Source organism: Loxodonta africana, chromosome 18, assembly GCF_030014295.1.
Source record: "Loxodonta africana isolate mLoxAfr1 chromosome 18, mLoxAfr1.hap2, whole genome shotgun sequence".
Classification (NCBI taxonomy): domain Eukaryota; kingdom Metazoa; phylum Chordata; class Mammalia; order Proboscidea; family Elephantidae; genus Loxodonta; species Loxodonta africana.
The window spans coordinates 2,901,281-2,925,155 of record NC_087359.1 but is presented as its reverse complement, the minus strand read 5'-3'; positions in this window follow the sequence as shown (position 1 = coordinate 2,925,155).

Sequence of the window (23,875 nt, the reverse complement as noted above, 5' to 3'; positions counted from 1 at the left end):
GTCTGTTTGAGCCTCTGGGTGGTGTTTGTGTCTAGATAGAAGAGGATGAATGCCGGGAAGCAGATAACTTACAACATGGACAAGCAGCCATTGTAAGCAACTTCCAAATGCTTCCAGGGGCTTCTGACAGTAGAATTTAATTTTGTTTTGTTGCACACTTGTTTGTTGATTTGTTTTTAACAGAATTCCATTCCGTTCTGCAAGGGCTGAACAGGCAGAGGACTGCATCACACTCTGATGCACTTTCCTCCAGTTCTTATGTGCCACATGCCTGCCCCATCTCAGAACCACCACTCAGTGATAGAGCTCAGGAATATCAAAGTACCAGGCTGAACCACAGCTCCAGTGTTCTATTTGTAGCAATCTGACCATAGAGTATAGAATGAAAATATGGATTATATTTCAATTGTCAAAAGTCAGGCTGTTCTGAGTGAAACATTCCTCTACACATTCCTTTTAATAGGTTTTATTTGTGCTACATTTCCTAAAATGTAATTTGACACGCTCTAACAAAATTCCCTGATAGCTAAAAATACTACGGATACAACAGAGCAAGAAACAGTTATGGTCAGAAAAAGCCTTGTTATACACCAAATGCGTTCAAGAAAAAATACTGAAGCAAATAGATGAGAAGTACATAATAAGAAGAAAAGAGGATAATTATATGAGCATTCATTAAGAACATTAAGGTTTATTTATGAAGAGTGTTTATTGACATCATTAAATGTTCCCATTTGTTTTTAATTTCAGTTTATCTTGAAGTAAGTAAATCCTCACAAATTCAGGGACCAGATTGCAGAGCTAGTCTTATTTACATTCACCCATCCATACATCCATTTTTCTGCTTTAATTCAACCAATATTCAGTGGGCACTTTCCAGGGGCCAAACTCAGTGAGGTAGTGAGAATGCTGTGACTATTTCTTGACTCCCTAGGTGATGCAAACAGTTGACACACTGGGCTGCTAACCAGAGAGATGGAGGTTCCACCCCACTCTGAGGTACCTTGAAAGAAAGGTCTGGAGATCTACTTTCTAAAAATCAGCCGTTGAAAACCATATGGAACAAAGTTCTACTCTGACACACACGGGGTCTCCACGAGTCAGAATCAACTCAAAGGCAGCTGGTATTTATAGACTCAATTTCCTGATATATAAGACAGGAAGAATTATGGCAAGAAGGTGCTACCTGCACTTATTAGTTAACACATGCTCTTTGAAGAGTTAAGTTGCCCAGTAGAGCAATTAATAGAATAATGGGTTAACAGATTAGTTACGTAAGTAAGTAATAGATTAATAGAGCACTTAATAGAGTTAAGCTACTTCAATAGAGTGCTTGGAGCAGGGTCTGAAGGGTATGGAGCTCTCAGTAACCATCAGAATTTGAAGCAAAAGGACTGGGTGTCTTCAAGGGAAAGGGTTTTGGTGTGAGATGGTTATGGGTTCAGAATTCCATATTGACAGTGTGACCTTGAGCAAGTTCTCACTGTCCCTCAGAATTCTTCATCTTAAAATAGATGTTATGTTTACCCAGAGGGTTCTTGGGAGGATTAGAGATAATGTAGAAATGAAGACTTAATACAATGACTGGCAGGAGAGTAGGTCCTCAAAAATTGGGCCATTTTTGAGAATGTTAAAATCCCATTTATTTTAAGTTATTTCCCCCACTGACCCTCCTTCTGTGCTTAAGAAGTCACATCATGCAGTCTGGTAAGACACGAGAACATGCTGGGGAAGAAATAATGTGATCTGTGAAAGAAACAGTTTTGATCAGTGATTAGTCATTATTACTGGAGTTTTCTTAGATTGAGCCCTGGGCACCAAGACTTGGAGACATGGGAAAGAGGTTCTGTGCCGTGGGGGTCTCACAAACAGTGGCGTGCTGTGAAGCCAGGCCCCAGGCACAGTGTAGGGCCCCAAGGTGCCACGGGAAAGCAAAGAGAACAGGGAGCATTGCAGTGAGCAGTGCCTGGTCCACTGTCTTGGAGGGGCCACCTGCTGGCCACACCTGCCATGGACAGCTATTGAGATGGACAGTTACTTCTTAGATGTCTTAGGTAGCTTCCTCTTCCCAGTGATGTAGGGTGCTTATTAATAATGGAATAGAAGCTGATATTTAGTGATTTATAAGTTCTTATCAAAAAGCCAAAGAAGAAATAACCTTGAAAAAGAAATAACCTAACTAACACTCCTTGGCATAGACAAGACAATGTTCCGCTGCTATTCATAAGGTTTTCACTGGCTAATGCTTTTCAGAAGTAGACTGCCAGGTGCTTCTTCCTAGTCTGTCTTAGTCTGGAAGCTCAGCTGAAACCTGTCCTCCTTGGGTGACCCTGCTGGTATCTGAATACTGGTGGCATAGCTTCCAGCATCACAGCGACACCCAAGCCCCCACAGTACGACAAACTGACAGACGAGAAATATGGAAGACAGATTCCTGGCCAACTGACTGGAAGAGATCCATATTTATGCCTATTCCCAAGAAAGGTGATCCAACTGAATGTGGAAATTATAGAACAATACCATTAATATAACACACAAGCAAAATTTTGCTGAAGATCATTCAAAAATGGCTGCAGCAGGATATCAACAGGGAACCGCCAGAAATTCAGGCTGACTTCAGAAGAGGACGTGGGACCAGGGATATCATTGGTGATGTCAGATGGATCCTGGCTGAAAGCAGAGAATACCAGAAGGATGTTGACCTGTGTTTTATTGACTATGCAAAGGCATTCGACTGTGTGGATCATAACAAACTATGGATAACACTGTGAAGAATGGGAATTCCAGAACAATTGTGCTCATGAGGAAACTTTACATAGATCAAGAGGCAGTTGTTTGGACAGAACAAGGGGATACTGATTGGTTTAAATTCAGGAAAGGTGTGTGTCAGGGTTGTATTCTTTCACCATACCTGTTTAATCTGTACGGTGAACAAATAATCTGAGAAGCTGGACTACATGAAGAAGAACGGGGCATCAGGATTGGAGAAAGACTCATTAACAACCTGCGTTATGCAGATGACACAATCTTGCTTGCTGAAAGTGAAGAGGACTTGAAGCACTTACTAATGAAGATCAAAGGCCACAGCCTTCAGTACGGATTACACCTCAACATAAAGAAAACAAAAATCCTCACAACTGGACCAATGAGCAGCATCATGATAAACGGAGAAAAGATTGAAGTTGTCAAGGATTTTATTTTACTTGGATCCACAATCAACAGCCATGGAAGCAGCAGTCAAGAAATCAAAAGATGCATTGCATTGGGCAAATCTGCTGCAAAGGACCTCTTCAAAGTGTTGAAGAGCAAAGATGTCACCCTGAAGACTAAGGTGCGCCTGACTCAAGCCATGGTATTTTTAATCGCATCATATGCATGTGAAAGCTGGACAATGAATAAGGAAGACCGAAGAAGAGTTGACGCCTTTGAATTGTGGTGTTGGTGAAGAATATTGAACATACCATGGACCGCCAAAAGAATGAACAAATCTGTCTTGGAAGAAGTGTGGCCAAAATGCTCCTTAGAGGCAAGGATGACGAGACTGCGTCTTACATACTTTGGACATGTTGTCAGGAGGGATCAGTCCCTGGAGAAGGACATCATGCTTGGCAGAGTACAGGGTCAGCGGAAAAGAGGAAGACCCTCAACGAGGTGGATCGACACAGTGGCTGCAACAATGGGCTCAAGCAGAACAACGATTGTAAGGATGGTTCAGGACCAGGCAGTGTTTCATTCTGTTGTGCATAGGGTCTCTGTGAGTTGGAACCAACTTGACGGCACCTAACAACAACAACAACAACAATACTCCTTAGCCATTAGGAAGGAGTCCCTGGGTGGTGTAAACACGCTCCGCCAAAGGTTGGTTGTTCAAATCCACCCCAAGGTGCCTCATAAGAAAGGCCCGGTGATCTAATTCTCAAAAAAATCAACCACTGAAAACGCTGTGAGGCACAGTTCTATTCTGACACACACGGGTCACCGTGAGTCAAAATCAAATTCACAGCCAGTGGTAGGATGAGGTGAGACAACGTCAGTCAAGGATCTCTGAGGGCTCAGACCCCTTAATTTTATCACTGAAAGTAAGCATATTTAGACATGAAAATAATTGCCATTTAAACGATTAACCACAATTTTAGAAAACAGCGTGCATATCAAAAATAAATACAGATGAAGACATGAATACTGGGAAAGGGAAAATGATCATCAAACGTAAGTTTCTTCTGATATGAAAGCTAAGATGCCCCAGGAAGGGTAAGAAAATTGAAGGAAACACCTGTACGTAAGCACGCACCCAGTGGGACGTGGTGGGGCCTGCGCGCACCTCAGTGACCCCAGGTGCGCACACTTAGGCTTTTGTTCCGAGTTCCTGAATGCAACACCGGGGTCAAGGCTGTGGAAATCTCGTTCTCACTCGCCGTCCAGGCTGCTGCGGCCAGGAACCTTCAGGTTCGGTAATTAAAACCGCTCACTGGGGCAGAGAAACCCCTCTTTGAAAAGCAATACCAACCAGTTAGAAAGTCGGGCTAACAGAGTCGGAGAGGCCACTACCGACCTTTGGGAGGGAGACTTTTTACGTGTTTCGTTTACGGTAGGAGGTGGCCGCTCTAATTGTACGGCCCTGGCGGTCAGCCCTCCCTGGTGGGGGTCCCCTGCTGCTGGCACAGGTGGGCGGGAGCATAAGCTGGACCCGGCACTGTGGCCCCCCAAAAAGTGTCCTCGTACGAGGAAGAACCCCCCGCCCCGCCTCCGCAGCGGCAGCGTGAGCTCTCACCCCGCTCAGCAAATCATTTGGGTCATATTTTTTTTAAAAGTCTGTCAAGCTCCTCAGAGTGAACTTTACCTAAGTAAATAAAGACATCTAGTGCAAAGTTTTGTTTTCTATTTAAGTGGCCTCCTAGAAAGATGAGTAAGAGTTTAGCTGTTTCAGAAGAAAGAAAAACCCCTGCTTTCATTTTTTTAAAAATCTTTTAGAAAAACAAGTACTTTAACTTGGAAGAGTAAAGAAAAATCTCCCATATAATTCAAGTTGAGCATACTCTAAATTATTATTTTAAAGAAAATTGCTAGGGTGCTTTGAGAATTTTTTTTTTTCTTTTAAAGGTGGCAGAACCTAAAGTAACTAAGAAAAACTTTCCTACTGTGTATTTATGCCACGTTGTTGTTGTGTGTCCTCCAGTGGATTCCGACTCATAGTGACCCCATGTGACGGAATAGAATTGCCCCATATGGTTCTTCTGGTTGTAATCTTTATGAGACAGGTCTTTCTGCCTGGGAACTCCTGGGTGGGTCTGAACCGCCAACCTTTCAGTTAGCAACCAAACACTTAACCATTGCCCCACCAAGGATCCTTATTTATGCCGTAGCCATACTATATGTAGTTTATCCTTAGGTTTGCAAACCAATAGCATTGTAATTAAACACATAAGTAATAATCTGTTGTAATCTGCATGGCAAATTTAAAGTTCTTCTCCATGGGGTAATACACTTTAAAATTTCTTAAGTCAGTTTATAAAATGACTGAGAGGTTGTTCTCATACGACTTATTTTTATAATCACCCAGTCATCACCACTGAGGGCATGTGTCATTGTGAACTGCCAAGCTGCAGATCAAATAGGGAAGCTGTGGTAAGCTGGTCAAATGGTACACAGTACGGTTTTCATTTTCAAACTGAGTCACCTTGTGCTAAATTTGATCTGATATGGAAGAGCTTAAAGAAAAAAAAAAAACACAAAACAAAACAGGAAAATGCAAACTTCAAAGCTGCTCCAGTTCCCATCCAGTGGACTCCAACTCACAGGGACCCCATGTGTGTCGGAGCAGAACTGTGCTCCATGGGGTTTTTAATGGCTGATTTTTTGGAGGCAGGTTACCAGGACTTTCTTGTCAGGCTCTGCTGAATGGACTTGAACCTCCAACTTTTTGGTTAGCAGCCAGGCGAGTTAACCATTTGCACCATGAAGGGACTTTTTCAAAGTTATTGCTAGAACTCAATTCCTCTTGGAAATTAACCCACATGGATAATATGAGGATTGAAATAAAATGGTAAAAAATTATTATTAACAAAATTATCTTTGAGCAGAATTACTCCTGATCCTATTTTAATTAGCTGGACTGAGAATTTTAGGTGTTTTATCTCTTTCTCAAATGAAAGTGACAAATAGACAATTTGATAACTTATCTAAAATTATTTAAATTTTGGCAGCTGCCTAAGGGAAAAAATATTCAATTAAAAAGAAAAGTATTCAGGGAAGTATCTTTCTATGATCGCTTTCAAATCCACTTGGAAATTTTCATACTAAAGTTTGTTGGTAATTTTATATGCTGAATTTGGTACATAATTGGAGGGAATGCTCTGGTTTATTATATGTTAGTATTATAATAGCATATAACATATGTTACAATAACATGTTAGATGCTATTGTAAACATAATTTTATAAATTATACTTAGCGTGTTTCTTGATTCCAACACTTCATGAAGTTGTGGGAAAGCTGAATGAAGGAAATATCGCACTGAGATGGATATATCAATTTCTTGCCTTAGGAAATCCACATCGCCATCGTCTACAGCAGTATGTTGTGAGACATCACTGAATAGCAAGAAAAGCTGGGAAGAGATTCTGTAGCATCGCCCCATTCGTATTATTCGGAAATGACACTAAAGGTACAAATAAAAGTGAAGCATCAGAAGGGTAATCCTAGATCCACCCATGTTTTTTAAAAATAAGTACTCACAAATTTTGATACTTATTAGTAACAAATGATTTGATGTTACTTTACAATGAATTTTAATATATCAGCAAATCTGGATTTCATGACAGAGAACTATTGGCTTAGTCAGGTCTTTTTTAGTTTTCTGCACGGTGAGTTTTTCTTGGGGTCTTCTTAGTGTGTGAAGAAGTAAGTTTCACTATTGAACCCTGATTCGCCATTGAACGTTGGATTCATAAACACTCTTTCTTTTGCCTAACTGAAATTCTGGTGCCATTTAGACCCATTTTAGTGTGTTCTTTACTCTGAAAATATTTATGTAGGACACATAAAGGATGAACTATATAGACCAAAATGACTAAAAAAAAAAAAAAAATCTTGACTATCAACTGGCCAATCTTTCTCTCTCCAGATTAAAGTTTATAAACTGTTTAGAAATACTTTGTTATCCTTGGTGACGTCGGTAACTTTCACTTTATTTCATTATTTTAAATCAGAAACGAATGTGTTGCATTCGTATTAAGCAGGTGTGTCTTTTTAGTGAGGCATTTTCAACGTTAACTGTTGTGTTTTCTGCTCTCAGCACACAGAGGCAAGCGTGAGTGTGTGGGGTTGGTGAGTTGTGGCTGCGCTGCACCCAGAGCTAGGCTGGGAGGACATGCAGGACAAAGTGAGGCTAGCATGGGAAATTGTATCCAGATTATGAAATGGAATTATCAAAAGTTTAGAAATGTGGCTCTTATATGGATGAATCTGGGGGACGTTATGCTTGGTGAAATAAGCACAAAAGGACAACTATAGTATGATAACACTTTTATAAAAAGACAAAAATTGGTGTATGTACAGAAATCAATGTTCTTTGGTGATTACCAGGGATGGGAAAGGGAGGGAGGGGGAATCACTCCCTAGACAGTAGACACTTGGTATTTCTGGTGAAAGGAAAGGCAATACCAAATGTGGGTGAAGTATGCACAACTTAACCAAGGTAAATGATGACAATAAAAACTACACAAGATTAAGGAACCTTATTGGTAAATGCTATAATATATACAATTTAGCAACAACCCCAAAATACATGAGTAGTTATATAGGTAGATATACATGCATATATGTGTATAGCAAGGTATATGTGTGTATATACATGTACATGTATAGTTGTACCTGTAGGCATAGATATATACATGTTTGTGTGTGCAACATATATATATTCATATATGTAATAAAGCACATAGGGGACACAGTCAAAGTCACCCCCCAGACATAACCAAATACCTTGCAGGATTGGTTTAGTGGGTTTGAAAACTTAGAACCATAGTCTCATGGGACAACATGATCAATTTGCACAACATAGTCTATAAAGTTTTTGTTCTACATCCTAGTATGGTATGTAGCATCTAGGGCCTTAAAAGCTTGCGAGTGGCCATTTAAGTTACAACTATTGGTCTTTACTTGACTGTAGCAAAAGAGAAAGAAAGAAACCAAAAACTCAAAGAATCTAGCCTGTAGGGAAAATTGCCTACGTGAATCACAGCCTTATCTACCCATAGACCAGAAGAACAAGATGGTACCTGGCTACCACTACTGACCATTCTGACAAGGAACACAATAGATGGTCCTGGATAGAATGGGAGAAAATTGTAGAACAAAACTCTAATTCTTAGTAGGGTCTAGAGGAACTCCTGAGACTATTGTCCTGAGATAACTTTTAAACTCTGAACTGTAATTACTCCCGCAGGTCTCCTTTCAGCTAAATAACAGATTGGCTCATAAAACAAACAATATTACTCAGGAGTCCTGTGTTTCTTAAAAAAAAAAAAAATCATACATATGAGAGCAAACAATCAACATTTACCCTAAAGCATAGATGAGAAGGTCAGGAGGGGCAGGGAAGCTGAATTAATGGAAGTGACACAAATGTGGAAAATGTAACCAATGTTACAGAATGATGTTTATAGAAATTGTGAAATGGAAACCTAATTTGCTGTGTAAACTTTCACCAAAAACTCAAGAAAGTATTTATTAGAAAAAATGTGGATCTTGTTCTACAGGTGAGTGACATTGCTACACGATACAGGTGAGTATCATTGCTAATGCCAGTAGTTATCCATTGCTGTCAAGCCGATTCTGACTCATTGTGACTCTGTAGGACAGAGTAGAACTGCCCCACAGGACTTCTAAGGAGTGGACGTGGATTCAAACTGCTGACCTTTTGGTTAGAACCCAAGCTGTTCCCCAGTACACCATCAGGGCTCCAGTAGTAGGAGTGTGGATATATGAAGAGGTCAGCAGGTCAGTTGGAAGGTTCTTGCAAAGTCTGGGCAAGAGATGATGATCAAGGCAGTTGAAATGAGAATGAAGGGCAGGAAACATATTTGAGAGACATTTATTTCACAGATAACATTTGTAGGTGTTAAGACAAAGTCAATGTTGAGTAAAAAAGAAAAAAGGAGAATTGAAAGCTCTGAGAGGTTTATGCTGGGTACATGATGATATTAACTACAACAGGTAGCATGGTAGAACTGGGGTGAAGGTGGTATATTAAGTGTGAAAATTACTAAAAAAGTACAGCATACAATCATACCACAAAAAAAAAAAGAAGCTTTAAATGCTCTTAAGCCACAAGCAATGGGGTTTAACAACCTTATCCAAATTGTAGTCAACACTGAACCACTTCTCCCTCATATTTCACTTCTTCATGTAGATGAAGCAATAGAAATCTCACAAATCTTTCTACCTCATGGACAGACGTTTAGGTCAGGGCTTGTGAGAATAATAACCTAAACAGCAGCTTGTATTGAGGAAACGCTCATAATGTTTATCTTGTCTATTATTGCACAGAATTTGTTTCCTTTTTAGTATCATGCTAAGGGTGACATCCTAGAAGCTGTTTCTGAATTTGATAACACGGAGACTTGAGGTAAGGAAACCAAAAAATCTTCGTTACATCCTTAAATCATCACAAAGTGATGCCAGTCCGTTCACGTGAGCATTCATTCCACAGGCACTTGTTGAGTGCTTTCTGCAGGGCTTCCCTTCAGTGCCTCGAAATGTGACTGAGTTAATTGAGTATATGCAGCATTTTAACAATTTGGGGAGAGCATCAAATAGAGTACTTTTTATGAGCTAAACAAGTTAGTGTTGGTTTTGGCAAATATTAAAAGAATTTCTGCAGTGTGCTAGAAGATCATTCTGTGGTGCAGAGATGTTGTTTTCTGCTTAATTTGTTTTAATTTCTTTAGGTGCCATGTCAATTTTAATACATCTTAAAGGTTGTACCATTTAGAAATGTGTCTATCAAAGAAGCCATTGTTTAGAATTCCCTTGAACTGAGAAAAAATATATATATATATGTATATATGATTAAGGCTTATTTTGACTATTGGATTTAATGTTTTTTTTTCTTATGATGTAATCCTCATTCCTAATCATGTGGCCAAAAGGATGAGAACTTTGTACATGTAAACTAATGCAAAGCTGCTTATGCAAATGTTTTTTGAAACTGCTGAAGTATTGCTCTAACTAATTTGACTGCTATTTTGGATTTTCTTTCCTGTTAGTTTTATTAATGCACATAGGTTCCAAGTAAATACACCATAAATGTTTTTTCTCGCTTCTAAAAATGACAAATTATCTACTGACAAAATCTCATCGGTTCGTCTTAAGCACATTTGAAAGGATATTTCAAGCAGCATTCAGAATTTCAAGAAAAATTTTAGAATTTGTGATAGTCTGATTTGACTCTTGCCTAAAAGTGCTAAAAAGATTGAAGTTTAAAGTTTTACAAATGTTCAAAAAGTTGTACTGCTGTTTCTCATGTGGCTTGAAGCAGAAATAAGGCATTTTCAAGAGAAATCTAACCAAGAATTTATTTTAAAAGAGAGCTCCACCTTTTATTTCTGTTCACTTTATTTCCATAGCAACAGGGTGCTGGGCTATTTGCTTTTTAAATATATTTGGGTGCAGGTGTTAATCCTACCCGGAGCTAGTACCAAGCTGTTAAGGAGGTAAGGCTAACCATTAGCACCTTTCCTAAACTTTAATAATACGTTTATATTGTTTTTTCCAAGACTTTGTAAACAGGCCAATACTGACTTTGTGATTGAATAGAAGGGAAAATGTGCTACTGTGTTTTTAGCAAGTGAATCTTGCTTCTGGATGGAAGCTACATCACCAGATGGTTGAAACTGCTAGTGGATATTTTTCTATTGTCATTTTCTTGGGAATTAGACATTTTAAGTTTGTTCAACATTGAGGACCTTTTTAAATGGAATGGAACCTAATCCCAGGATCAATGTTTTGGTTTGGTGTTTTGAGACCTCCCAGCTTGTTTGCTTGTTATTATTGTTGTTGTATTATTTTCAATTGTTTGAAAAATAAATTTGGCACATTCTCATAGTCTTTCTGGAAAATCAATCTTAGGTGTTTTTTAATAAATGATCAGTAAATGTCATTAAAGATGGCTATAAATATTTGCCATTTAAAGATGGCTATAAATATTTGCCATTTAGTTCCACTACTTAGACTTTAAATTGGGTATGTTTTAGTTTAGGTTTTTTTTTTTTTTTTAATTTTATGTTTTTAAGCAAAACTCAGGGAAGGACTCACCTTTAACTTTCTTTCCCAAGAAACTCCTTGAATATTTTGATTAGTTTAGCTTGTGGCTGATAATCTTTATTTACTCAGCCAAACTTGTCAGCAGGTTAAGCCTGGAGCCTCACACTACAAAAGGAATTTCTTAATTTTTTTTTTTATTTTCTCTGTTATTAAGTATACACACACAAATAATATTGATCCTTTTTGAAGATGGGAAGAATGAGGAATATTCAAACAAGAGGCAACCTTGTAATCACTGGATATGGGTTATTTTGCTTTTCCATGATTACTAACTTCTAAAAAAGTGATATATTCTCTACAGTTCATCTGAGTCCCAAACACTGAAAATTAACAAGTATAGAATTTTCTTCTTTAATAATAGTTAAATAGCTAACCAAAAAAAAAACCAAACCCAGTGCCTTCGAGTTGATTCCGACTCACTAAAGGTAGTATAAAAAACTAACGCTATATCAAATCCTACACCAGCTAGTGCTTTATAAATTTTCACATTGGTATGTTTTCCTGGTGGAACTCTGGTCACCCCTCAGAAGGCAATAATCTGAAGGGGGCATGCTGGGCCAAGATTTCTTTCTTACACTTCGTCTCTTAGAATTTTATCCCTTGCTTTTTCCGTTGAACCATAATCCGTTTTGAGGAACTAGAAGAAACTAATGGCAAAGGTATCAAGAAGTAATTAAAATAGCTTAGCCTTTCTGCAAGGTGATGGTAGATTATAGCCTTAAGGAAGTCAAGAAAAGAAATTCAATTTTTCACAATATGGTACTATTTAATTTCCCATTCAGCCACACACAAAGATGAATTGAATGCAAAGCACTTGCCTGTAATAAATAAATCTGTGTGCATTAAAATGACAGTTTGCATATGAGCATACAGGGGAAAAAGGAGAAGTTGCTATACAGACTGAAGTTGGAGTCACGTGGTTTCAAAGTTTGTGGAAAGTTTTTTCTTCTTCTTTTTTTTTTTTTTATGTCCTGTGTATGTATTTGTGTCCTGTGTATGTATTTGTGTATGTATCAAGGTTTTAGATGTGAGTTCTTCAGTATAAGATTCAACTTCCCTTCGGCTGGTTTGGAGCTGACTTTCCAACTTCTTCCACAAGTAAGATTTTAAACAACTAATTTTAAAGAAATTATGTTATTTGAAGTTCAGTGTCACTGTGGTTTCATTGCTAGGAACCTTCTTGTCCTGATGAAAATTGATTAGGACATTTTAAGATTTTCCTGTCTGTGTAAAAAATGATTTTTCTTCTGAGTATAAGAGTAATTATGTTTGGTAGGGTTGTTTTTCTTTGTGGGTTTTTTTTCCCGCCACTTGCCTGTGCTTACTTTTAAAGCGAGCTTAACATACTTTACCTTGTCAAAAGCCTAGTATTGTTTACACTTGGTGATTAAAACTAAATGGAAATTGATAGATGTGTCAATAAAAGTGTGTCCTGGGCATTGAAATGCCTGATCCACCTTGGGCAGCTAGGGAGAGGAGAGTATTTTCAAACTTTTTTTCTACTCTTATTAAGTTATAAAGAATGTATATATATATATATATATATATAGTTATTTAAATCCCAGTGAATCACTCCACACTCATAGAACTGTGGTGTATGACTCACTAGCATGTCTACCATGAGACTTTTTAAATTCTCAGGACATGGCTAACGCATGTCTAATACAGTTGTTCCCCTCTTCCCGCATTGTTCAATACCTGAAACACTAACCTCCCCTGCCACAAAGAAATAAAAACGTTGCCATTGAGTCGATTCCGACTCATAGCGGCCCTAGAGGACAGAGTAGAACTGCCTCACGAGGTTTCCAAGGAGCAGCTGGTAGATTTGAACTGCTGATCTTTTGGTTAGCAGCTAAGAGCTCTTAACCACTGCACCACCAGAGCTCCTCACCTGAAACACAGAGCATAGTACTATCCTTCTCTTGATTTTTTGTCTCTCTACATGTGTTCTTGGATATTTTATGGATCTGTGTTTCTGGTTGTTCACTTAATTTTAAGGGCCCCCAGGGACAAATATTGTTTTGTCTACTTTAAAATTTTTTCTCCTTTTCCAATTATCCTGATATGATGTAGTGTTGCATGAATAATAGACATTAAAACATTATTGCTTAATGAATTTAAATGTCTCTATTTGTAGATAATTTTTGCCATTTTTTGGTATCACAAAAAATCATTTATGATATGAGTTCTGTTTATTCATTTCTTGATTCGGATGCTGTAGTATCTATCCCATAATCCACACAGAGTTTGTGACAAAATTTTTTTTTTTTTTTGTCTTCTATTGATTGTTCAGAAGAAAAGGTGTCAGGTGACTACTTTTTCCTTAAAAGGAAAAATCCACAAAACTGTTTGGTAAAGACCATATGATGTATAATCACTAATACTCACTGTTAGTAAGAGCTTTAAATTAGTTCTTTCTTCTTTGGTTATAGAGATACAGGATTAATTGGTTGCCTTAGATGCAAGTGCTTAAATAAATTTATATTTGGTTGGATTCCAGAGAGTCAGTGTCTTAGACTGGGTTCTCTGGAGGAGCAAAACTAATGAAGCCTGCATGTGTAAATATATACAGAAAGAGATTTATTTCAAGGAAATGGCTCATGCAGTTGTGAATGCTGGCAAGTCCCAAATCCATGGGTCAGGCATCAGGCTGGAGGCTTCTCCTGGGTCATGTGGTTGCAGGGGCCGATGAACCCAATTGGGCAGGTTAGGTGACAGGCTGCTGGCTCATATCCCAAAAACCAGAGGTCAGAAGATGATGAGTTGGATGCAGGATCAAGACAGGAAGGTATCTTAATTATCTAGCGCTGCTATAAGAAAAATACCAAAAGTGGATGGCTTTAACAAACAGAAATTTATTAGATGTCCGAATTCAGGGCACCAGCTCCCAGAAAAGGCTTTCTCTGTCAGTTCCGGGGGAAGGTCCTTGTCATCAATCTTCTCCTGGCCTAGGAGCTTCTCAACGCAGGGACCCTGGGTCCTCGCTCTTCCTCCTGTACTTTTTTATTGGTGGTATGAGGTCCTTAGCTCTGTGCTCGATTCTCTCTCCTTTTATCTCTTGTAAGATAAAAGGTGATTCAGGCCACACCCCAGGGAAACTCTCCATACATCATCAGATCAGGACAGTGACCTGAGTAAGGGAGTTGCATCTCACCCTGATTTGCTTTAACACAACCTAATCTTACCTCATTAATCACAGGCAGAGATTAAGATTTACAACACATGGGAAAATTACATCAAATCACAAAATGGTGGACAACCACACAATACTAGGAGTCATGGCCCAGCAAAGTTGCCACACATTTGGGGGGGGGCACAATTCAATCCATAACATTCCACAATTTGGCATTCCAAAATTCATGTCCTAGCAACATGTAAAACACATTCACCCCATTATATCATCCCAAAAATCTTTTTTTTTTTTAATTGCATTTTAGATGAAGGTTTACAGAACTTTTTTTTTTTTTAACAGAACAAACTAGTTTCTCATCACATAGTTAGTACTCATGTTGTTTTACGACACTGGTTAACAACCCCATGACATGTCAACACTCTCCCTTCTCAACCTTGGGTTCCCTATTACGAGCTTTCCTGTCCCCTCCTGCCTTCTAGTCCTTGCCCCCAGGGCTGGTGTTCCCTTTTAGTCTAGTTTAGTTTTATGAGCCTGTCTAATCTTTGGCTGAAGGGTGAACCTCAGGAGTGACTTTATAACTAAGATAAAAGGGTGTCTGGGGCCACACTCTTGTGGTTTCTCCAGTCACTGTCTGGCCAGTAAGTCTGGTCTTTTTTAGAATTTTTTTCTACACATTTCTCCAGCTCTGTCTTGGACCTTCTATTGTGATCCCTGTCAGAGCAGTCAGTGGTGATAGCTGAGCATCATCTAGTTGTACTGGACCCAGTCTGGTGGAAGCCGTGGAAGATGTGGTCCTTTAGTCCTTTGGACTGATCTTTCCCTTGTGTCTTTAGTTTTCTTCATTCTCCCTTGTTCCTAAAAGGGGGAGACCAGTGGAGTATCTCATATGGCTGCTCACAGGCATTTAAGATCCTAGACGCTACTCACCAAAGTAGACTAGAACATTTTCTTTATAAACTATTTACTCCAATTTGTTAGATGTTCCAAGAGACCGTTGTCCCCACAGCCCTCAGCCCAGCAATTCCATCCCTCAGGGAGTTTGGATGCGTCTATGGAGCTTCCAAGACTTTGCCTTGTACAAGTTGTTCTGGCTTCCCCAGTATTGTGTACTGTTTTACCCTTCACCAAAGCTACCACCTATCTATCGTCCATTTAGTGTTTTTCAATTCCCACCCCTCTCCTCCCTTGTAATTGTCAAAGATTGTGTGTGTAAGTGTGTGTAAACCTTTTCGTGAGTTTTCACAGTAGTGGTCTCATACAATATTTGTCCTTTTGTGATTGACTTATTTCACTCATCATAATGCCCTCCAGATTCATCCATGTTATTAGATGCTTCAAAGATTCATCATTCTTCTTTATCATTGCATAGTACTCCATTGTGTGTATGTAGCGTAGTTTGTTTATCCACTCATCTGTTGATGGGCACCTAGGTTTTTTCCATCTTTTTGCTATTATGAACAATGCTGCAGTGAACATAGGTGTGCATATGTCTATTTGTGTGACAACTCTTAATTCTGTAGGATATAATCCTAGGAGTGGGGTTGCTGGATCATACGGTATATATATTTCTAGCTTTCTTAGGAAGTGCCGTATCATTTTCCAAAATAGATGCATCATTTTGCTTTCCCACCAGCAGTGCATAAGAGTTCTGATCCCACTGCAGCCTCTCCAGCATTTGTTATTTCCTGTTTTGTTTTTTTTTTTTGATACATGCCAGTAATACCAGAGTGAGATGGTATCTCATTGTGGTTTTGATTTGCATTTCTCTGATGGAATGAGCATTTCCTCATGTGTCTGTTGGCTGCTTGAGTGTCTTCTTTGGTGAAGCGTCTGTTCATGTCCTTTGCCCATTTTTTGATTGGAATATTTGTCTTTTTGTTGTAGAGATATTGGATTTTCTTGTAGATTTTAAATATTAGATCTTTGTCTGATTTGTAATAGCCAAAATTTTTTCCCAGTCTGTAGGTTCTCCTTTTACTCTTCTGGTGAAATCTTTTGATAAGCATAAATGTTTAATTTTAGAAGATCCCAGTTATGTAGCTTATCTTCTAGAGCTTGTATGTTGTTGGTTGTGGTTAGTATCCTGTTAAAGCTGTGTATTAGGGCCTGTAGTGTTGATCCTATTTTTTCTTGTATGAATTTTATAGTTTTTGGCTTTATATTTAGGTCTTTGATCCATTTTGAATTAGTTTTTGTATATTTTGTGACATATGGGTCCTGTTTCATTTTTTTTGAAGATGGACATCCAGTTTTGCCAGCACCATTTGTTACAAAGACTGTCTTTTCCTTATTTGATGGACTTTGGGCCCTTGTCAAAGATCAGGTTACAATAGGTGGATAGATTTATATCTGGGTTCTCAGTTCTGTTCCATTGGTCAGTGTATCTGTCATTGTACCAGTACCAGGCTGTTTTGACTACCATAGCTGTATACTAGGCTCTGAAGTCAGGTAGTGTGAGGCCGCCTACTTTATTCTTCTTCAGTAGTGCTTTACTTATCTGGGGCTTCTTCCCTTTCCATATGAAGTTAATGATTAATTTTTCAATCTCTTTAAAGAATGTCATTGGTATTTGGATTGGGATTGCATTGTACTTGTAAATTGCTTTGGGTAGAATTGTCATTTTTACAATGTTGGATCTACCTATCCATGTGGATGGTATGTTTTTCCATTCACGTAGATCTTTTTTGGTTTCTTGCAGTCGTGTTTTGTAGTTTCCTTTGTATAGGTCTTTTACATTCCTGGTTTGATTTATTCCTAAGTATTTTATTGTTTTAGGGGCTGATATAAATGGTATTGTTTTCCTGATTTCCTTTTCATTGTTCTCTTTATTGGTGTATAGGAATCCAACTGATTTTTGTATGTTTATCTTGTATTCTGCTACATTGCTGAATCTCTCTCTTAATTCCAATAGTTGTCTTGTGGAGTCTTTTGGATTTTCTATATGTAATATTGTATCATCTGCAAATGGGGACAGTTTAGCTTCTTCGTTATCAATTTGGGTGCCTTTTGTTTCTTTTCCTTGTCTTAATGCTCTAGGTAGGACTTACAGCACAATGTTAAGTAGGAGTGGTGATAAAAGTCATCCTTGTCTTGTTCCTGTTCTCAAGTTGAGTGTTTTCAGCTTCTCTCCATTGAGAATAATGTTGTCTGTTGATTGGTTTTGCATAGATACCCTTTATTATGTCGAGAAATTTCCCTTCTACACCTATTTTATTGAGAGTTTTTATCAGGAATGGGTGTTGGACTTTGTCGAATGCTGCTCCTGCATCAATTGAGATGATCATGTGATTCTTTTTGTTCCTTTTATTTGTGTGGTAGATTACATTGATTGATTTTCTCATCAATGAACCATCCTTGCATACCTGGTATGAATCCTACTTGGTTGTGGTGTATTGTTTTTTTGATATGATGCCGAATTCTCTTGGCTAGCATTTTGTTGAGAATTTTTACATCTGTATTCATGACAGATATTGGTCTGTAATTTTACTTTTTTTGGTGTCACTCCCTGGTTTTGGTATCAAGGTTATGCTGACTTCATAGACTGAATTTGGAAGTGTCGCTTCCTTTTCTATGTTCTGAAATAGTTTGAGTAGTACTGGTGTAATCTGTTCTCTGAATGTTTGGTAGAATTCTCCAGTGAAGCCATCTGAGCCAGGGATTTTTTTTGTTGGAATTTTTTTTTTTTTTTTGCTTTTTAATCTGTTCTCTTGTTAGGGGTGTGTTCAGATTTTCATCATCATTTTATGTTAGTTTGGGTAGACAGTGTGTTTCTAGAAATTTGTCCATTTCCTCTACATTTTCAAATTTGTTGAAGTACAGTTTTTCGCAGTACTCTGTCATGATCCTTTTTATTTCAGCTGGGTCTGTTGTAATGTCCCCCGTTTCATTTCTTATTTGGATTATTTGTGTCCTCGCTCGTTTTTCTTTTGTTAATTTGGCCAGTGGTTTGTCGATTTTGTTGGTCCTTTCAAAGAACCAACTTTTGGTTTTGTTGATTCTTTCTATTGCTTTTCTATTCTCTATTTCATTTATTTCTGCTCTGATTGTTATTATTTTCTTCCTTTGGTGGCGGTGAGTTCTTTTTATTTTTTTGCTGTTCTCTATTTGTTTAACTTGTATAGCTAATGTTTTGGTTTTGCCCTTTTCATCTGCTTTTTTTTTTATTGTGCTTTAAGTGAAAGTTTAAAATTCAAGTCAGTTTCTTATACAAAAGCTTATATACACATTGTTATGTACCATAGTTGCTCTCCCTACAATGTGACAGCGCACTCCTTCTCTCCACCCTGTATTTCCCATGTCCATTAAACTAGCTCCTGTCCCCCTCTGCCTTCTCATCTCACCTGCAGACAGGAGCTGACCACATAGTTTCATGTTTTTACTTGAGCTAAGAAGCACACTCCTCACCAGTATCATTTTAAGTCTTAGTCCAGTCTAATCCTTGTCTGAAGAGTTGGCTTCAGGAATGATTTTAGTTTTGGGCTAATGGAGAGTATGGTGGCCATGACCTCTGGTCTCTCCAGTCTCAGTCAAACCATTAAGCCTAGCCTTTTTACTAGAATTTGAGGTCTGCATCCCACGTTTCTCCTGCTCCATCAGGGATTCTCTGTTTTGGTCCCTTTCAGGTCTGTCATTGGTGGTAGCTGGGTACCATCTAGTTCGTCTGGCTTCACGCTGATGGAGTCTCTGGTTTATGTGGCACTTTCTGTCTCTTGGGTTCATATTTTGCTTGTGTCTTTGGTGTTCTTCACTCTCCTTTGCTCCAGGTGGGTTGAGACCAATTGATGCATCTTAGCCACTTGCTAGCTTTTAAGACTCCAGACACCGCTCACCAAAGTGGGATGCAAAATATTTTCTTAAAACACTTTGTTTTGCCAATTGATCTAGATGTCCCCTTAAACCATGGTACCCAAGACTCCGACCCCTGCTACTCTGTCCCTCAAATTCAGGAAACTTATTAGCTGTTGGTTTAGTCCAGTTGTGCTGGCTTCCCTTGTATTGTGTGGTGTCCTTCTCTTCACCTAGAATAATTCTTATCTACTATCTAATTAGTGAATACCCCTCTCCCACCCTCCCCACCCTTGTAACCATCAAAGAATACTGTCTTCTGTGTTTAAAGCTTTTCTTGAGTTCTTATAATTGTGGTCTTATACAATGTTTGTTCTTTTGCAACTGACTAATTTCACTCAGCATAGTGCCTTCCAGTTTCCTGCATGTTGTCAGATGTTTCATGGATTCACCGTTGTTCTTTATCATTGCATAGTATTCCATTGTGTGAATATACCCTAATTTGTTTATCCATTCATCTGTTGATGGGCACCTTGGTTGTTTCCATCTTTCTGCTATTGTAAACAGTGCTGCAGTGAACATGGATATGCATGTATCTATTTGTGTGAAGTCTGTTTCTTCTCTGGGATACCTTTCAAGGAGTGGGATTGCTGAAGCATATGGTAGTTCTATTTCTAACTTTTTAAGGAAGCACTAAATCAGTTTCCAAAGTGTTTGTACCATTTTACATTCCCACCAGCAGTGTATAAAAGTTCTAGTCCCTTCTCAACCTCTCCAACATTTATTATTTTGTGTTTTTTGTAATATTTCACTGTAGTTTTGATTTGCATTTCTCTTATGGCTAATGATCGTGAGCATTTCCTCACATATCTGGTAGCCGCCTGAATGTCTTCTTTGGTGAAGTGCCTGTTCATATCCTTTGCCCATTTTTTAATTGGGTTATTTGTCTTTTTGTTGTTGAGGTTTTGCAGTATCTTGTAGATTTTAGAGATTAGACACTGATTGGATTTGTTGCAGCCAAAAATTTTTCAAGTCTGTGGACTGTCATTTTACTCTTTTGGTGAAGTCTTTGCATGAGTATAAACCAAAACCAAACCAAACCCAGTGCCATCGAGTTGATTCCGACTCATAGCGGCGCCATAGGACACAGTAGAACTGCCCCATAGAGTTTCCAAGGAACGCCTGGCGGATTCGAACTGCCGACCCTTTGGTTAACAGCCGTAGCACTTAACCACTGAGCCACCAGGGTTTCCTTGGATGAGTATAGGTGTTTGATTTTTGGGAGCTCCCAGTTATCTAGTTTCTCTTCTGGTGTTTGTGCATTGTTAGTAATGTTTTGTATACTGTTTATGCCATGTATTAGGGCTCTAAATGTTGTCCCTATTTTTTCTTCCATGATCTTTATCATTTTGGATTTTATATTTAGATCTTTGATCCATTTTGATTCAGTTTTTGTGCATGGTGTGAGGTATGGGTCTTCTTCCATTTTTTTACAGATGGATATCCAGCACCATTTGTTAAAGAGACTGTCTTTTCCCCATTTAATGGACTTTAGTCATTTGTCAAATATCAGCTGTTCATAGGTGGATGAATTTTGTCTGGATTCTCAATTCTGTTCCATTAGTCTGTGTATCTGCTGTTGTACTAGTACCAGGCTGTTTTGACTACTGTGGCAGTATAATAGGTTCTAAAATCAGGTAGTGTGAGGCCTCCCACTTTGTTCTTTTTCGGTAATGTTTTACTTATCTCGTGCCTCTTCCCTTTCCATATGAAGTTGGCGATCTGTTGTTCCATCTCATTAAAAAAGCCATTGGAATTTGAATCGGTATTGCATCGTATCTGTAGGTTGCTTTTTGTAGAAAAGACATTTTCACAATGTTGAGTTCCTCTATCCATGAGCAATGTATGTTTTTCCACTTATGTAGGTTGCTTGGTTTCTTGCAGTAGTGTCTCACAGCTTTTTTTTTGTATAGGTCTTTTACGTCTCTGGTTAAATTTGTTCCTAATTATTTTATCTTCTTGGGGGCTGTTGTAAGTGTTATTGATTTGGTGATTTCCCCTTCAACATTCTCTTTGTTGGTGTAGAGGAATCCAGCCGATTTTTGTACTTTTATCTTGTATACTGATACTCTGCTGAACTCTTCTATTAGTTCCAGTAGTTTTCTTGTGGATTCACTTTAGGGTTTTCTGTGTATAAGATCATATCATCTGCAAATAGAGATACTTTTACTTCTTCCTTAGCAATTTGGATGCCCTTTCCTTCTTTTTCTAGCCCAAATGCTCTGACTAGCACCTCCGGCACAATGTTGAATAAGAGTGGTGGTAAAGGGCGTCCTTGTCTCATTCCCGCTGTCAAGGGGAATGCTTCAGACTCCTTCCATTTAGGATGATGTTGGCTGTTGGCTTTGTATAAAAGCCCTTTATTATGGTGGGAATTTCGCTTTTATTTCTATTTTGCTGAGAGTTTTTGTCATGAATTGGTGTTGGAGTTTGTCAAATGCCTTTTCTGCATCAATTGATAAGATCATTTGGTTCTATTATTTATGTGATGGATTACATTGTTTTTCTAATGTTGAACTATGCCTGCATACCTGGTATGAATCCCACTTGGTCACAGCGAATTATTTTTTTGATATATTGTTGAATTCTATTGGCTAGAATTTTGTTGAGGATTTTTATGTCGAAGTTCATGAGGGATATTGGTCTGTGTTTTTGTGTGTGTGTGTGTGTGGTTTCTTTACTTGGTTTTGTTTTTAGGGATATGTGGGCTTCATAGAATGAGTTTGGGAGTATTCCATTGGTTTTCCATGCTCTGAAATACCTTTAGTAGTAGTGATGTTAATTCTTCTTTGAAAGTTTGGTAGAATTCTCCAGTGAAGCCGTCATGGCCAGGTCTTTTTTTTTGTTGGAAGTTTTAAAATTACCTTTTCAAGCTCTTCTTTTGTTGTAGGTGTATTCAGTTTTTCTACCTGTGTTTGTGTTAGCTTAGGTAGGTAGTGTGTTTCTAGAAATTCGTCCATTTCTTCTAAGTTTTCAAATTTATTAGAGTACAGTTTTTCATAGTATTCTGATTCTTTTAATTTCAGTTGGGACTGTTTTGATATTGCCCCTTTAATTTCTTATTTGGGTTATTTGCTTCCTTTCCTGTTTTTTTGTCAATTTGGCCAGTGATTTATCTATTTTGTTGATCTTTTCAAAGCACCAGCTTTTGGTCTTGTTAACTTTTTCAATTGTTTTTCTCTTCTCTGTTCCATTTAAGTCTGCTCTAGTTTTTATTATTTGCTCTGTTTTGGCGCCCAAGGACTTCTTTTTCTGTTCTCTTTCTATTTGTTCGAGTTGTAGGGATAATTCTTTGATTTTGGCCCTTTCTTCTTTTTGGATGTGTACATTTATTGCTATAAATTGACCTCTGAGTGCAGTGTCTCAGGGGTTCTGGTAGGAAGTGTTTTCATTCTCATTTGATTCTATGAATTTCTTTATGCCATCCTTAATTTCTTCTATAACCCAGTAGTATATGAGCAAGGTGTTTTTTAGTTTCCATTTGTTTGATTTCTTTTCCTTGCTTTTTCTATTACTAATTTCTACTTTTATGGCTTTATGGTCAGAAAAGATGCTTTGTAATACTTCAATGTTTTGGATTCTGTTAAGGCTTGCTTTATGGCCTAATATGTGGTCTATTCTGGAGAATGTTCCACGTGCACTGGAAAAGAAAGTATACTTGGCTGTTGTTGGGTGGAATGTTCTGTACATGTGTATGAGGTCAAGTTGGTTGATTGTGGCATTTAGATCTTCCGTGTCTTTATTGAGCTGCTTTCTGGATGTTCTGCCCTTCACTGAAAGTGGTGTGTTGAAGGCTTTTCTACGATTGTTTTGGAGCTGTCTATCTCTGTTTTCAGTGCTATTAGAGTTTGTTTTATGTATTTGGAGTCCTGTCATTGGGCACTTAAATATTTTTTATGGTTATATCCTCCTGGTATATTGACCATTTAATCATTATATAGTGTCCTTCCTTATCCTTTGGTGGATTTTACTTCAAAGTCTATTTTGTCAGAAATTAATATTGCCACTCCTGATCTTTTTTGATTGTAGTTTGCTTGATATATTGTTTTCCATCCTTTGAGTTTTAGTTTGTGTCTTTAAATCTAAGGTGTGTCTCTTGTAGGCAGCATATAGATAATCATTTTTTAATCCATTCTGCCACTCTTTGTCTCTTCATTGGTGCATTTAGTCCACATATGTTCAGCGTAATTATTGATAGGCTTATGGGTTTAGTGCTGTCATTTTGATGTGCTTTTTTGTGTTGTTGACAGTTTTTTTCCACTTAATTTTCTATGCCTAGTTGTTTTTCTTTACATATTGTCTTTTCTTCTTTTTCATTGTTGTTGCTTTTGTATTTGCTGAGTCTTTATGTTTTTCTTGGTTTTCATTTTGATGTGTTGGATTGATGATTTGCTTTTTGGTTCCCTTAATCTTTACTGCTCTTTTTCTAAGTTTAAACCAAGATATTATTTCTTTATATCGCCTTGACTTCCTCTCCATATGGAAGATCTATGACTACATTTTTTTAGTCCCTCTTTTTTAATTTAATATTGTCATCTTTTACATAATGACACCTCTGTTTCCCTGTTTTGAT